Source organism: Dendrobates tinctorius, unplaced genomic scaffold, assembly GCF_039654945.1.
Source record: "Dendrobates tinctorius isolate UK_male_01 unplaced genomic scaffold, ASM3965494v1 ptg000008l, whole genome shotgun sequence".
In the NCBI taxonomy this organism is placed as follows: Eukaryota; Metazoa; Chordata; class Amphibia; order Anura; family Dendrobatidae; genus Dendrobates; species Dendrobates tinctorius.
This window is the reverse complement of record NW_027361676.1, coordinates 6,345,824-6,360,704: the sequence shown is the minus strand read 5'-3', so window position 1 is coordinate 6,360,704 and position 14,881 is coordinate 6,345,824.

Below are 14,881 nucleotides of genomic sequence, written 5' to 3'. Positions count from 1 at the left end.
CCGTGATACTTGATCGAGTAATGAGCGTACCCGAACATCCTGATGCTTGACTGAGTATTGAGCAGTGGCGAGCATGCCCACTCATCTCTACTAACCTTTTTATCATGTGATTTTTTGATATATTTAATTTACATAAATATTCATATACAATTTACATAAATTATGACCTAGGTACAATATTAATCATTTTATGATTGTATTATACTATTTGCTTGACCTTCTTTCATGACAGTCACATAATCAATATTACTAGGTTATATGCTTACCATACAATGTATCTTATGTTAAAATATTCTATTTTGAGGTTATAGCGGTTTTATTATATTCCCATTTGTCAGTATGGAGAAAACGTTGAATTGAAAACTGGCAATTATCGATTTACCCTGTTGTTCAGTTGTCTGGACTGTATCTGAGCCAATGCAACAGAATTCAGTTGCCATTGATTGACTTTGCAACTCCTGTGACATGTTGCTTAGTTGAGCTGCATGATTATGCTTGTCCACAATGCATTGTATAATAGTTATGTTGCAGCCCAGTTAAAACACACATGCGCACACCTGATGTAGTTGCTGATAATATAGTTGATCGTTATGAAATGTCACTTACTTCTTTCTGACCTGTGTTGATATGACGTAGATTGTCGGTCACTTATGTAGGCCCACTGCAAGATTTAATTATATTGTTGGATTAGCATGCTGTATTACAGCAATCATTAGGCGGTCAAATGTGAGTACCCTGAGACTAGTTCATCGACTGTCTAAGATCAGAACCAGGGCAATTGATTGGTGTTAATCTTTAACCCCTCTGTTCTGTTCTGACAGCCCTTGTTCAGTATGATACCACTATGACTAAACACTAGACACACAGACACAACCTCTGGCTTGGTCGGACATAACACACAGATCCACAGACAATTAGGGAATATTTCTGCAAACAAACAAAACAGTAAAGCAGAGAGACAAAGCGGGTAAGGCAGACAATTAAGGAAATCATGACCAGGGTGGGTTTTTGGTGCTATGACTTATCAGCGATCGGTTACTATATCCCAGTCTGACAGCCGACTGACCTTTACCTCAGCATGGAGACACTGAAGAGTTTTAGATAAGATAAATAATTTTCTTACCTAATTAGGAGGTACACTCTTCACCTTTGAGTGGTGCGTTCTAAGATTGGAGATCGTTCTTGAGGTTGGTGATCTGCGAACATCTTATCCCAGCCCCACGATGGGCGCCAAAATGTTAGGGCACATGAAATGCATATGTTCTTGCATTAATTGTCTGCCGCCACATTGTGTATGAGAGGTTTACAGCCAGAGAAATCACAGGAGATGGACAATGAATCGTGTCTCAAATTAATTATGGTTATATTGGCTGAGATATTCAGTATTTATAGAGAGAAGCAAGGTGTTTATCCACTTATTACCTCATTGCCTTAGCTAAATATTATTGTTAATGATTAACCAATTAAGGTCAAGCTGACATCTGTTTTGCATGCAGCATATTGATCTTTGGTTTATATGAAGGGAGGGGAGACTGATACTTCCTGGTACAGCCATATTTATTATCATTCATTCTTGATAAGCTCAGTGGATTAAGCATGGTCAGAGTGCACTGAAGGTTATGTAACCTGTTAACAAGCATGAATTAAAGCACAGGTAACCACCTCATTTAATATATATTCAGAAAAGCACCCATTTTGTATATAAGCATCCATGATTTGTATATCTTCATAATCATACAGTGGGTACGGAAAGTATTCAGACCACTTTAAAATTTTTACTCTTTGTTTCATTGCAGCCATTTAGGAAATTCAAAAATGTTCATTTTTTCTCATTAATGTACACTCTGCGCCCCATCTTGATTGAAAAAACCAGAAATGTAGAAATTTTTGCAAATTTATTCGAAAGGAAAAAACAAAATATCACATCATCATAAGTATTCAGACTCTTTGCTCAATATTGAGTAGAAGCACCCTTTTGAGCTAATACAGCTATGAATCTTCTTGGGAATGATGAAACAAGTTTTTCACACCTGGATTTGGGGATCCTCTGCCATTCTTCCTTGCAGATCCTCTCCAGTTCCATCAGGTTGGATGGTGAACGTTGGTGGACAGCCATTTTCAGGTCTCTCCAGAGATGCTCAATTGGATTTAAGTCAGGGTTCTGGTTGGGCCAGTCAGGAATGGTCACAGAGCTGTTCTGAAGCCACTCCTTTGTTATTTTAGCTGTGTGCTTAGGGTCATTGTCTTGTTGGAAGGTGAATCTTCGGCCAAGTCTGAGGTCCAGAGCACTCTGGAAAAGGTTTTCATCCAGGATATCTCTGTACTTAGCTGCATTTATGTTTCCTTCAAAGGCCACCAGTCGTCCTATCCCTGCAACTGAAAAACACCCCCATAGCATGATGCTGCCACCACCATGTTTCACTGTTGGGATTGTATTGGGCAGGTGATGAGCAGTGCCTGTTTTCTCCACACATACTGCTTAGAATTATCACCAAAAAGTTCTATCTTTGTCTCATCAGACCAGAGAATCTTATTTCTCATAGTCTGGGAGTGCTTTCTGTGTTTTTTTAGCAAACTCTATGCGGGATTTCATATGTCTTGCACTGAGGAGAGGCTTCCGTCTGGCCACTCTGGCATAAAGGCCCAACTGATGGAGGACTGCAGTGATAGTGGAGTTTGTGGAACTTTCTTCCATCTCCTTACTGCATCTGTGGAGCTCAGCCACAGTGATCTTGGGGTTCTTCTTTACCGCTCTCACCAAGGCTCTTCTCCCACGACTGCTCAGTTTGGCTGGACGGCCAGGTCTAAGAAGACTTCTGGTGGTCCAAAACTTCTTCCATTTAAGGATTATGGAGGCCACTGTGCTCTTAGGAATGTTAAGTACTGCAGAAATTCTTTTGTAACCTTGGCCAGATCTGTGCCTTGCTACAATTCTGTCTCTGAGCTCCTTGGCCAGTTCCTTTGACCTCATGATTCTCATTTGGTCTGACATGCACTGTGAGCTGTGAGGTCTTATATAGACAGGTGTGTACCTTTCCAAATCAAGTCCTATCAGTTTAATTAAACACAGCTGGATTCCAAAGAAGGAGTAGAACTATCTCATGGAGGATCATAAGAAAATGGACAGCATGTGGCTTAAATAGGTGACTGAGCAGAGGGTCTGAATACTTATGACCATGTGATATATTTCGGTTTTTCTTTTTTAATAAATTTGCAAAAATTTCTACATTTCTGTTTTTTTTCAGTCAAGATGGGGTGCAGAGTGTACATTAATGAGAAAATAAATGAATTTTTTTGAATATACCAAATGGCTGCAATGAAACAAAGAGTGAAAAATTTAAAGGGGTCTGAATACTTTCCGTACCCACTGTATCCTTAACAGCTATGACGTGTGATTTTTGACATGCTAATCAGTAGTTCCTTTCTTTTTTGAGTTAAGATGTTATGGGTAAGACTATGTGCCCACATATGCAGAAATTTTTTCTGCTTTAAAACCGGACTCCTTCCCAGAAAAAGTGCGTTTTATTTCCGTGCATTTTTTGTGCGTTTTCCGCATGTTTTTTGCGAAAAAAACGTGCGTTTTTATACTTTTTTTCCACGCGTCTTCTGACTCATTGAAAATAGCTAAAAACGCGGACTTTTCCGCAAAATTAATGAGCATGCTGCGTTTTTTACCGCCAAGCGGTTTTTGCACAGACAAAATACGCATCAATGTGCACAAAAAGTGCGGAATTCATTTAAAATGAATGGGATGGTTCTTCTATGCATTTTTGAAGCATTTTGACCAGGACAAACGTTTCAAAAATGCAAAAAAAAAAAACGCTTATGTGGGCACACAGCCTTAGAGTTTGCAAGAAATTGGTGAGTTAACATAATGGGGGTGTGACCACAAATTTGAAGGTAGGTATTTTGTCTCATGGAATATTGATAATTTGATGGAACAAATACCCAGGAGCGACCAATAAAAAAGGTGACAGAGCTGCTGTGTTTGCTCCATCAAATTGTTTACATCAATCAATAGGGATGCCTCATCAATCTGATATACATGACCTATGCTAAACATGACAGTATATAATAACACTGGAAATCCTTTTGTGATGTGATGGGGAATGTGCTGCTGACTGTCACCTACCATTAACCGTTTGCATGTAATTTGCAGCTGCTGTTCTATTTTGTTACTAATGTAGAATTGACAATATTTTTGCCTGCAATACTAATCACCAGCCACAAGAGGCCACTGTTTCCCCTGCAACTGCTTGATGTCTCTGGTTCAAACTGGTTTTGTGCAGGATTTTAATTCTGAGGCGGTGACCCCAGTTCTATGAGGAAAAATAGAAACAGCGATTCCATTGGCAGAGACTGATGTTACGTTAAATGGACTCTATTCTGCTGTTTGGAACTGCAGTTTGGACAGAACCAGACAGAGCCCCAGGCCAGAGGACAGTACAAGCAATTAGGAAGAAGTGCCTGACAGGAAGGGGTTGGTTCTGTGGCCATCTTGAGAAAGCTTGGTGCAATCTGGAAAGAGGAGGACTTGTGACGTCTTCATCAAGCGTTATCCGTGGAGCTGCAATCCCCAGTATTCGACATTCGCGATACACCCGGAAGGCTCTACAGCAAGTCAGCTGTGGTACCATGCACGAGTTAAAAACACATCATTCCTTGTTCAAATAGCTGTCGTCCAGGCGAGATCATCTCTGCAACAGCAGAGCGATGAGACACAGGTCGGTAAATCCCGAGTTCAGGCCCACCGCAAGGATTGTGGTGAAAGCGTGCACCACACACAGTTGGTTTGGCACCAAACTCAGACTGGCAAATAGAGGAGGCACTTGAGGGGGTTTTACACATAGCGATATCGCTAGCGATATCGCTATAACATCACCGATTTTGTGACGTTATAGCGATATCGCTAGCGATATCGCTATGTGTGATACTTACCTCCGACCGGCTCCCCCGCTGTCCATCGCTGATCACGCGAGAATGTCCGGCTCCACATGGAGGTGGGCGGGAGAACGTCAGGATCGCTGTGTGTGAAAGGTGAGTATCATGCGCTGCGTCGCTACATCGCTGTGAGATCTGCCTGTGTGACAGCTCACTAGCGATCATTTAGCGATGCACCAGCGATCCTGACCGGGTCGGATCGCTGGTCGGATCGCTGGTGCATCGCTAAATGTAAACGGCCCTTTACACTTCACAATGAAGTAGAATAATTAATCTAATGCAAGTACACAATTAGTGTAAAGTAATAAAAATTAAAAATAATACAACACATTGCTATGTTACGTCAAAACTATTCACGGCTTGAAATCAAATGTTTACATTTCATAAGTCTACCTTTACATTTAATCAATAGGTCTATTCAAAATATCAGGTTTTTTTTATAGTTTGGATATAATAAGCTTTTGACATGTAAAAATTTCCTGTGTCAGAGAAGGCATCACTATTCATCAACATTAAGAAGACTCACAATATACTTCATACTCTCACCTACACAGAGTAACCCTGAGAGATGAAGATTTCTTTTTTTCAGGATAATCATCTCTGTCTCTTGAATGATTTAGAAACTTGAATAAGTCTAGATTTTGATGAACACTGTACTGACTTTTTGGACTAGTGAACGATGTATGAAGCATATATAATGTATGTCCCCAGTCTGTCATGAATAGTGCAGAGCAGTCTTTGAAATATACTAAATCAAATTTAGACATATACTGCAGTAAGGGAATTTTGCTTTTTAAGTTAAAAAGTTGGAAAAAAATATAATCATGCTTCTCATCATTATTACATACCATGTACATTTTCTAATGACATTTTAAAAATGTAATTCAATATTTAAATACCTCTTGATGTAATGGCGGTATGGCAAATATGTCCTCAAAGTCCAAATCTTCAAGTATGTTTAGTGTGAAACTCTGGAATGTCAAAGAATAATACATTTTCAGCTGTGTGAAATGCAAATGACATATTTTTATTTTTGACACAATGAAAAAAGTATCCTAACATGTCCTCACAAATGTATGATCTGTTTGAACTTAAAGTCTTCCTTACACAATATTAGGCTCCAACTTGACAGGTACTGAATACTTTCCTGGTAGTGACTACACAATTTGCATATAGCACCAAAAGGAAAGCAAGACTCATTAAGTCAACAGATATAGTTGGCCAAACATTTATTTTGCACTTTGCTAAATGTGTAACTCGCAGCTTAAGGGCTCATTCAGACGTTCATTTTTTGCATACGTAAAAAAAACCTGACATCTAAATAATTTCAAAGGATGTTGTTCATTCTTCTGCTAAAAGTCTGCAGTCATTCTATATGCATACTAATGAATTCTTACAGATTGTGCATCGCATGCTGTCAGCATTTTACAGTGTTGCTGGGGAGAGCAGATGGTCACATGACCACATGTATGCAATTTGCATAATTCCAGCCAAATTCCGGCTAGGCATGCTTGGCATTGCTCAATTCACTTATATTGAGCTAGGCTGCATCTGACTAGACGGTATGTGACAACATTTATGCAAATTACCTACTTGTGGTCACATGACTGTCTGCTCTTGCAGGCAACATCAGAGAATCCTGACAGCATTCAATGTGTGCATTGTAAGGATTCATTCATCTGCAGGCACACAGAGTCATAGAATCATAGAATGGTAGAGTTGGAAGGGACCTCCTGGCCATCTGGACCATCCCCCTGCTCAAAGCAGGATTCGCTAAATCATCCCAGACAGATGTCTGTCCAGCCTCTGTTTGAAGACTTCTATTGAAGGAGAACTCACCACCTCTCGTGGCAGCCTGTTCCACTCATTAATCACCCTGTCAAAAAGTTTTTCTAATATCTAATCTGTGTCTCCTACCATTCAGTTTCATCCCATTGCTTCTAGTCTTTCCTTGTGCAGATGAGAGTAAAGATGATCCTTCTACAATGTGACAGCCCTTCAGATATTTGCAGACAGCTATTAAGTATCCTCTCAATCTTCTCTTTTGCAAGCTAAACATTCCCAAATCCTGCAACCGTTCCTCATAGGACATGTTTTGCAGACCGGTCACCATTCTTGTCACTCTTCTCTGAACTTGTTCCAATTTGTTGTTGTCTTTTTTAAAATGTGGTGCCCAAAACTGGACACAGTATTCCAGATGAGGTCTGACCAAAGAGGAGTAGAGGGGGATAATGACTTCACGTGATCTAGACTGTATGCTTCTGTTACTACATGCTAGCATTGTATATGCCTTTTTTCCTGCTGCATCACACTGTTGACTCATGTTCAGTCTGTGATCTGTCTTTTTCACATGTGCTGTTGCTTAGCCCTATTCATCCCATTATGTATATGCTTTTTCATTTTTATAGCCCAGATGTAGTACTTTGCATTTTTCCCTGTTAAAAACTATTCTGTTAGTTGCCGCCGACTGCTCCAGTTTATTTATATCTTTTTGAATCCTCTCTCTCTCTTCTCTAGCATTAGCTATCCCTCCTTGCTTTGTGTTGGCAGCAAAATTTAATCAGTTTACCCTCAATTCCTTCATCTAAATCATTGGTAAAGATGTTGAACAATACAGAGCCTAGGACAGAGACATTCTTCCAACTGGATGTGCAGCCATTTACGACTACTCTTTGGTTTTCAATCACTAAGCCAGGAAATTAAGTTAGTCTGACATGACTTATTAGTTGCAAACCCATGCTGACTGTGTTTAATCACTTCATTCTTATCAAGGTACTTGCATACATGTTGTTGAATAATTTGTTCAAAGATCTTTCCTGGTATAGAAGTCAGACTCACTGGCCTATAGTTCCCTGGGTCCACCTTCTTGCCCTTTTTGAAGATAAATAAAAGGGGTAGTGAAAACCGGTACATATATCATATGTGGAAATCTCAAATACCTATCAAATGCAGTTATAAACAGCATACCGCCAACATGTACTCGCAAGGACGATAGACTTTAATAAAGAAATTTTATTATGACCATTGGTTGTGTTTTGGATTCGTCCTCCTCCTTGTCCGTTTTGAAGATAGGAAAAACATTTGCTCTTCTCCAGTCTTCAGGGACTTCTCCTGTTCTCCAAGACTTTTCCAAGATTATGGAGAGTGGTTAAAAAATTTCTTCTGCTATCTCCTTCAGTACTCTGGGGTTTAATTCATCTGAACCAGGAGACTTGAATTCAATCAGGTTAGCTAAGTGTTTCCTCACTATCTTTCTGTTTATAGATATCCTGGAATCTTCTATTCCCTTAATAGGACAGTGAAGATCAGTTGATGTTACATTTCCTTTCTGAAAGAAAACAGATGCAAAATAGGAATTTAAAAGTTCGGCCTTCTCAACATCCTGTCTTACCATTTCATCATTTTCATCCTGTAAAAATCCTATAGCATCTTTGACTTTTCTCTTACTTTTGTCATATCCCCCAAATCCTTTTTTATTGCTTTTGACGTCTCTTGCAAGCCTTAATTCATTGTCAGATTTAGCTAATCTGATTCGTGCCATGCAAGTTCTGCAGACAGCATTACATTCTTCTTTAGATATGCCTCCCTCTTTCCATTTGATAAACATTTCTTTCTTCCTTTTTAGCATGCATTTAAGTTCTGTGATCATCCATCATGGTTTCCTTAAATGCTTCCTATTCTTCCATCTTTTTGGAATTGCTAGTAGTGTTGAGCGATACCATCCGATATTGAAAAATATCGGATCGGATTTGATCGGCCAATATCCAAAAAGTATCGGGTATCGCCGATTCCGATCCCCGAAGTCCCATTCAAGTCACTGGGACAGAAATATTGGAATTAAAAAAAACCCTTTCTTTCCTTGTAGGTTAATTCTACATGAAGAAAAACAACTAATAATAATGTAGAATGTATTGTGGGAGGTGTAGGAGACATTAAAGCCATCGAGGTTTAGCCCAATCAAATGGAATAGCAGGAATTATTTTTTTTTTAAAGACGTTCGGAGTTGCAAAGATATTGACTATGTTAACCTCTTTTATATTTTGTCACATATGTATGTTTCACTACTTCCTTGCTCTTCACCTTCTTTTTTACTTCTCCCACACTTTCTCCTTCATCATCCTCAGCAGCAGCATCTTTTTCATCAACTTCTTCTTCACCTTATTCATCTTCTTCTTCTTCACCTTCTTCCTATTATTCTTTTTTTTACATTCTTCATATTCTTCTTATTCAACTATTATTCTTCTTCATATTCTACGTCTTCATCTTCTTCCTATTCTTCTTCTTCTTCATCATATTCTTATTTGTGACAGGCATTCCTGTAGTTGTTATCTATAAAAGTTTGAAGATTACACCTTCCGTTCTGCCTGTCACAAAAGATTTACAACAGGATTTGTCCGCGCTCAGTTTGACCTGCAGCAGCAGGCATTTTCCAGGGGCACCACGAGGAGGAACGGACTCACCCCCACACACTGCTTAGTCTTCTTCTGCTTATAATTTAGATAATATCAATTGCTCTGATTTTTAGTCTTATGCTTAATGTTCTTCTGCTTTTGGTTTTTCTGCTTCTTGGTCTTCTGTCTCTTGTTGTTCTGCATCTTGGTGGTTGTCTTCATGTTCTTTGTCCTCTTGGTCATCTTCTTCAGGGTCATCTTTTTGGTCTTCTTTGGTGTGGTCTTTAGGGTCGTCGTCTTCAGGGTCGTCGTCAGGGAGTTCCAGAGTGAGAACCAAAAACCATTTCCACAAGCTCGAACTTGGAAAAGTAGCAGAAGGTACAAGAAGGCTGAGGAACTGCTGAGAACCAGCTGACGGTACTGCAACCCGGATGGTTAGCAGAAGGAACAAGAGCAAAAGGAACTAGTGAAGACCAGCTGATGGTGCTGGAACTCGGAGGGGCAGCATAAGGAACAAGAGCCAATGGCACAACCGTGGACCAGCTGACGGTGCTGGAACACGGTTACTAAGCAGGAGGTACCTGTGCTACAAAGCACTACCAAGGACCAGCAGACGTTGCTGGAACTCGGATACCGAGAAGGAGGCACCTAGGCCAAAGGCACTGCTGAGAACCAGCTTATGGTGCTGGAAACCGGATGGGTAGCAGAAGCTGCAAGAGCCAATGGAACTAGCGAGGACCAGCTGATGGTGCTGGAACCTGGAGGGGCAGCAGAAGGAACAAGAGCCAATGGAACAACCGTGGACCAGCTGACGGTGCTGGAACATGGTTACTAAGCAGGAGGTACCTGTGCTACAAAGCAATACCAAGGACCAGCAGACGTTGCTGGAACCCGGATACCGAGAAGGAGGCACCTAGGCCAAAGGCACTGCTGAGAACCAGCTGATGGTGCTGGTACCCGGATGGGTAGCAGAAGCTGCAAGAGCCAATGGAACTAGCGAGGACCAGCTGACGGTGCTGGAACGTGGAGGGGCAGCAGAAGGAACAAGAGCCAATGGAACAACCGTGGACCAGCTGACGGTGCTGGAACAAGGTTACTAAGCAGGAGATACCTGTGCTACAAAGCACTACCAAGGACCAGCAGACGTTGCTGGAACTCGGATGCCGAGAAGGAGGCACCTCGGCCAAAGGCACTGCCGAGAACCAGTTGACGGTGCTGGAACCCGGATGGGTAGCAGAAGGTACCCATGATAAAGACAAAGTTGCAAGGCCGCGAGCAGACTGCAGTTACCGAAACCCACAGTCCTACAGGGGGTGCTTGTCCTATTGGCACTACGGAACCAGCCTTTATTACCAGAACCCACAGCCCACATAGGAAGCACCTAAACTGCAGGCATCATAGACTCGGCTAACCCGACCGCAGCACGACCGAACAACGAGTCGGTGGCAAAGTGACGTGTAATGGGAATGTGGACAGAGCAGGAGACATTGCCGGACACACATCAGGGGATCAACTGACGTGACTGAGCCCCAGTAACACAGGAACAAGTGTGGATTGTGCAGACGCCACTTCAGAGCAGCAACTGGCGGGGTTGGAGGCCAGGGGAAATACTAGAGACAGTGGAGCCAGAGGCCGAAGTGGAGCAAGGTTACAATCAGTAGTAGTCTATAACCTATATAAAACTTGCTGCAAGTAGGCCTCCGCCTGCTCAATGACTGATCCTGGGCTTCAACACAGCCAGTTGTTGCTTGGAAGTGCCGTCTGCACAGAGAAAAACACTAGCGCCTGTGTTAGTGGGGTTCAGTAATGCCAGCTGCTCCCCTGCTGTGTGGACGGCAAAATCTCCTGCTGCCTCCACATTCATAGAATCATAGAATCATAGAATCGTAGAGTTGGAAGGGACCTCCTGGGCCATCTGATCCAACCCCCTGCTCAAAGCAGGATTCGCTAAATCATCCCAGTCAGATGTCTGTCCAGCCTCTGTTTGAAGACTTCCATTGAAGGAGAACTCACCACTTCTCGTGGCAGCTTGTTCCACTCATTGATCACTCTAACTGTCAAAAAGTTTTTTCTAATATCAAATCTGTGTCTCCTCCCATTCAGTTTCATCCCATTGCTTCTAGTCTTTCCTTGTGCAAATGAGAATAAAGTTGATCCTTCTACAATGTGACAGCCCTTTAGATATTTGTAGACAGCTATTAATTCTCCTCTCAGTCTCCTCTTTTGCAAACTAAACAATCCCAAATCCTGCAACCTTTCCTCATAAGACAGGGTTTGCAGACCGGTCACCATTCTGGTTGCTCTTTTCTGAACTTGCTCCAGTTTGTTGATGTCTTTTTTAAAATGTGGTGCCCAAAACTGGACACAATATTCCAGATGAGGTCTGACCAAAGAGGAGTAGAGGGAAATAATGACTTCACGTGATCTAGACTGTATGCTTCTGTTAATACATCCTAGAATTGCATTTGCCTTTTTTGCTGCTGCATCACACTGTTGACTCATATTCAGTCTGTGATCTATTAGTATACCCAAGTCTTTTTCACATGTACTGTTGCTTAGGCCTATTCCTCCCATTCTGTATATGCTTTTTTCATTTTTATGGCCCAGATGTAGTACTTTGCATTTTTCCCTGTTAAAAACCATTCTGTTAGTTGCTGCCCACTTCTCCAGTTTATTTATATCTTTTTGAATCCTCTCTCTCTCTCTTCTCTAGTATTAGCTATCCCTCCTAGCTTTGTGTCATCAGCAAATTTAATCAGTTTAGCATCAATTCCTTCATCTAAATCATTGATAAAGATGTTGAACAATACCAGGCCCAGGACAGAGCCCTGTGGTACCCCACTTGAGACATTCTTCCAACTGGATGTGCAGCCATTTACGACCACTCTTTGGGTCCGAACACTAAGAAAGTTATGAATCCACCTAACAGTTGCCTTGTCCATTCCATACTTAGTCATTTTTTCAATAAGGATTGTATGAGATACTTTGTCAAATGCTTTGCTGAAGTCAAGATATACTATATCTACAGCATTTCCTTGATCCACCCAATCAGTGATTCCGTCATAGAAGGAAATGAAGTTAGTCTGACATGACTTATTAGTTACAAACCCATGCTGACTCTGTTTAATCACTTCATTCTTATCCAGGTACTGACATACATGTTGTTTAATAATTTGTTCAAAGATCTTTCATGGTATAGAAGTCAGACTCAACGGCCTATAGTTGCCTGGGTCCACCTTCTTCCCCTTTTTGAAGATAGGAACAACATTTGCTCTTCTCCAATCTTCTGGGACTTCTCCTGTTCTCCAAGAATTTTCAAAGATTATGGAGAGGGGTTCAAAAATTTCTTCTGCTATTTCCTTCAGTACTCTGGGGTATAATTCATCTGGACCTGGAGACTTGAATTCATTTAGGTTAGCTAAGTGTTTCCTCACTATCTTTCTGTTTATAGATATCCTGGATTCTTCTAGTCCCTTAATAGGACATGGGTTTTTTTTGCCTTCCTCTGGATCAACATGTTAGGGCAAGTTAGGATAGGATATGGGTTGAACTAGATGGACTTAAAGTCTCCCTTCAACCTTAATTACTATGTTACTATGTTACTATGTTACTAAGAGCAGTTGATGTTACATTTCTAGAGTTGAGCGAAACGGGTCGAAAAAATTCAAAAGTCGCCGACTTTTGGCAAAGTCGGGTTTCATGAAACGAAACCCGACCCTAGGACGAGGTCGGCCACGAGGTCGGCGACTTACGCGCCAAAGTCGCGTTTCAAAAGTTTGTTTTGCGCTCTTTTTCAGCCAATCAGGATCCACGGACACTGTGGGTAACGTGATGACATAGGCACGGGTCACCACCATCTTTCAGATGGGCATGCAAGTGATTGGCTTGCTTTGGTGGGCGTCACAGGGGGTATAAAAGGGCGTGCACGCCGACCGCCATCTTACTTCTGCCGATCTCAGTATAGGGAGAGGTTGCTGCTGATTCTGTAGGGAGAGCGTTAGGCAGGGAAGAAGACCAAAAAACTGCTTCTGCTGCTAGCGATTTGGCCTGCACAACACACCAGTCACCGTGTGTGCAGTGCAAGGGGAGGCTAAATAGTGGTGTTGGTTGTTGGGCTGCCTTCTAAGGCTTCCTGACAGGCTGGCATTGCTGTTTACCCACTGCTCCGCAAACTGCTTTTTTAAAAGCAATCCAATCTCCCTTATCCTCTAGTCACTTTGGTCACAGCTGTGCCATCGAGCCTGTCACATAGCGCTCAGATATTCATTGGGCCTCAAACTGCTTTTTTAAAAGCAATCCCAATTTTTTTTTTTTGTCCTGCTGAGAAGAAAAAAAAACTGCTTTTGCTGCTGATAGCAATTTGGCCTGCACAACACACCAGTCACTGTGTGTGCAGTGCAAGGGGAGGCTATGTTGTGGTGTATCAGTGGTGTTGGTTGTTGGGCTGCCTTTTAAGGCTTCCTGACAGGCTGGCATTGCTGTTTACCCACTGCTCCGCAAACTGCTTTTTTAAAAGCAATCCAATCTCCCTTATCCTCTAGTCACTTAGGTCACAGCTGTGCCATCGAGCCTGTCACATAGCGCTCAGATATCAGTGGGCCTCACACAATCCAAAAGTGTCCAGTGTCCAAAAGTGTGTGCAGAGATTCAAAATCTCACTTATCCTCTAGTCACTTAGGTGACAGCTGTGCCATCGAGCCTGTCACATAGCGCTCAGATATTCATTGGGCCTCACACAATCCAAAAGTGTCCAGTGTCCAAAAGTGTGTGCAGAGATTCAAAATCTCACTTATCCTCTAGTCACTTAGGCCACAGCTGTGCCATCGAGCCTGTCACATAGCGCTCAGATATTCATTGGGCCTCACACAATCCAAAAGTGTCCAGTGTCCATAAGTGTGTGCAGAGATTCAAAATCTCACTTATCCTCTAGTCACTTAGGTCACAGCTGTGCCATCGAGCCTGTCACATAGCGCTCAGATATCAGTGGGCCTCACACAATCCAAAAGTGTCCAGTGTCCAAAAGTGTGTGCAGAGATTCAAAATCTCACTTATCCTCTAGTCACTTAGGTCACAGCTGTGCCATCGAGCCTGTCACATAGCGCTCAGATATCAGTGGGCCTCACACAATCCAAAAGTGTCCAGGGTCCAAAAGTGTGTGCAGAGATTCAAAATCTCACTTATCCTCTAGTCACTTAGGTCACAGCTGTGCCATCGAGCCTGTCACATAGCGCTCAGATATTCATTGGGCCTCACACAATCCAAAAGTGTCCAGTGTCCAAAAGTGTATGCAGAAATTCAAAATCTCCCCTGTCCTATAGACACCTTGTACCTTGTTTTACATACTATATAGTTTGTTGGATTTTGTCTACATTTCTACCAAAAATGAGGAAGGCTGGTGGAAGAGGCCGTGGAATTGGGAGGGGGTTGGCAGCTGGTAATGATGGTGTTGGTGGTGGATCTGATGGTAGTGGCAAGAGCAAAATAGGACCGAATGCAGGAGGTGTTGAGCCTGCGTCATCGTCTGGCTACATAAGGCCTCGAACGCTTAG